This window comes from Oratosquilla oratoria, chromosome 10, assembly GCF_046742065.1.
Source record: "Oratosquilla oratoria isolate Oo_2021 chromosome 10, ASM4674206v1, whole genome shotgun sequence".
NCBI lineage: Eukaryota > Metazoa > Arthropoda > Malacostraca > Stomatopoda > Squillidae > Oratosquilla > Oratosquilla oratoria.
The window spans coordinates 43,907,582-43,910,081 of record NC_134786.1 but is presented as its reverse complement, the minus strand read 5'-3'; positions in this window follow the sequence as shown (position 1 = coordinate 43,910,081).

The window sequence follows — 2,500 nt, the reverse complement described above, 5'->3', positions numbered from 1 at the left end:
GAATATCAGATCATTTCCAGGTTGAAGGTAAATTGAGAGTGGAGAATAGGTGAAGGAGGAAAAGAGCAGAAGATAGGGAGGTAATTAGAGTGAATTGCTTAAATGAGAAAGAAAAGGAGAAAGAGTATAAGGAGAAGCTGAGGGAGGAGTAGGAGGGAGTGAAGGATAGAGTAGAACTAGGAGTGGAGGAGGAATGGGGATGGTTCAAGGAAGGAGACACAAGGTGTGCAAAGATGGTGTGTGGAAAAAGGACAGGAGGAAATAAAAGGAAGGGTAGTGAGTGGTGGGATGAGGAAACAAAAAAGGGTCTAGAAGAGAAGAAGTAGGCTTTCATAGATTGTCTACAAATTAGAACGAGGGAATCGTATGAAAGGTACAAAGTACAGAGAAGGGAGATCAAGCATAAGATAAAGGATGCAAAGAAAAGACCAGATGCGAAATAGGGTAAGAGTATGAGAGAAATTTTTTAAAGCAATAAAAAGATGTTTTGGAAAGAAATTAAAAGAGGAAGAGGAGGCGAACCAAGTAGAGAAGAAAAAGTAAAAGGTGCAGATGTAGAGATGATAATGAAAGAGAAGGCAGGGAGAGGAAGGTGGGCAGAGTATTTTTGGGAGTTACTAAATGTGAAGGAGGATAGGGAGGGAAAGGTTGTTGCAGTGGTAAGTGCTAAGATAATGGCCATGATGAGTGGCGAAAATGGAGGAGAACTAAGAAAAAATGAAGTAAAAGCTATTGTTAAGATGATGTGAGAAGGTAAGGCACCTGGTATAGATGGATGTCATGCAGAAAGACTAAAAAAAAGGGGGGGGTACAGTGATGGGAGACTGGCTGGTGATGTTATTTAATGTTTGTTGGAGAGAGGAGTGTCTGCATTGTTCCGCTTTACAAAGGAAAGGAGGACAAGTGTGAGTATAGTAGTTTCAGAGGGATCAGATTGTTAAGTGTAGTTTGGAAGGCTTATGGGAGGGTCTTGATTGAGAGGATTAGTAGAGGAACAGAGGGAGTAATTGGTGAGGAACAGTGTGGGTTTAGGACTGGTAGAAGTTGCATAGATCACATTTTTGTAGTAAGACAAAGATGTGAGAAAGCTATAGGAAAAGGTAAGATGTTTTTGGGGCTTTTATGGATTTGGAAAAGGCTTATGACAGGCCAGACAGGGAAGCACTGTGGGAGGTATTGCAGATATACGGGATAGGAGAAAAGCTTTTAGGAGCTGTAGTTTTTACGAGAGTAGTTGAGCATGTGTCAGGATTAGAAATGGAGAGAGTGAATGGTTTGAGGTAAAGGTCGAACTTCGTCAGGGATGTGTTATGTCGCTCTGGCTGTTCAGTCTATACATGGGTGGGGTGGTGCGAGAGGTGAATGCAATGGTGGTGGGTCAAGGGTTGGAGATGGTTAAAGAAAATGGAGAAAAATGAGAAGTGAACCTGTTGTTGTTTGCTGACGACACTGCGCTTGTGACAGGATCAGAGGAGGGATTAAGGAAGTTAGTGACAGAGTTTGAAAAAGTGTGTGAAGGAAGGAAGTTGAAGATAAATGTGGGTAAAAGTAAAGTGAGGAGATTTACAAGGGAAGAAAATGGCAGCAGACTGGAAGTGAGTATTAAGGGTGAGAGAATGGAGGAAGTGGATAGTTTTAGATACTTGGGTGAAAATGTGGCAGATAAGGGAGGAATCGAGGTGGAGGTAGAATGTAGACCGAGAGAAACGAGTGAATGCCTTGGTGGATTAAAAGGTGTAATGAGAAATAGATATTTGGGAATGGATGCTAAGAGGAGATTGTATGAAGGAGTGATTGTACCGACAGCACTGTATGGGGCAGAAACATAGAATATAAGAGGGGAAGAGAGAAGAAGTTTGAATGTGATTGAGATGAGGTGTCTGAGAAGTATGATAGGGGTTACTAGGCTAGATAAAGTGAGAAATAAGGAGGTGAGGAGGAGAACGAGGGTGGTAAGGGAGCTTGGAGATAGGGTGGATGAAAGAGTATTGGAATGGTTTGGATACATGGAAAGAATGAGTGAAGAAAGACCGGTAAAAGAGGTATGGAAGGCAGATGTGGAAAGAGTGAACATGAGTGGGCGACCTAGGATGAGATGGATGGATGGATGGGGGAAAAAGGGACTTTAGGGAAGAGGGGAATGTCCATTGAGGAAAGAAGGGAGAGGACACAAGACAAGGGTAAATGGATAATGGTTGTATATGGATGATGTTATGATCCATGAGGTGGAATGGGTGGGGAATGGGGGGTGAGAGAGTATGTGAAAAAAATTTGTTGCAGCCCGAAGGGATTTCTCCCCGTCTTCACCTTTTCTGCATGGGGGGTGGGGTACGGAGAGGTGCGGTCACCGATTTAATGAAGCGGCCTTGCTGTGGATGTGCTGTGTCTTGCGACACTGCTTCTGACCCAGGACAGTGGACAAGATGCAGGGATGACCCATCATCCAGGAGGTGCCAAGATAAGAGGGAGGGTAGAGGGTGGAGGGGAGTGGAGTGTATTA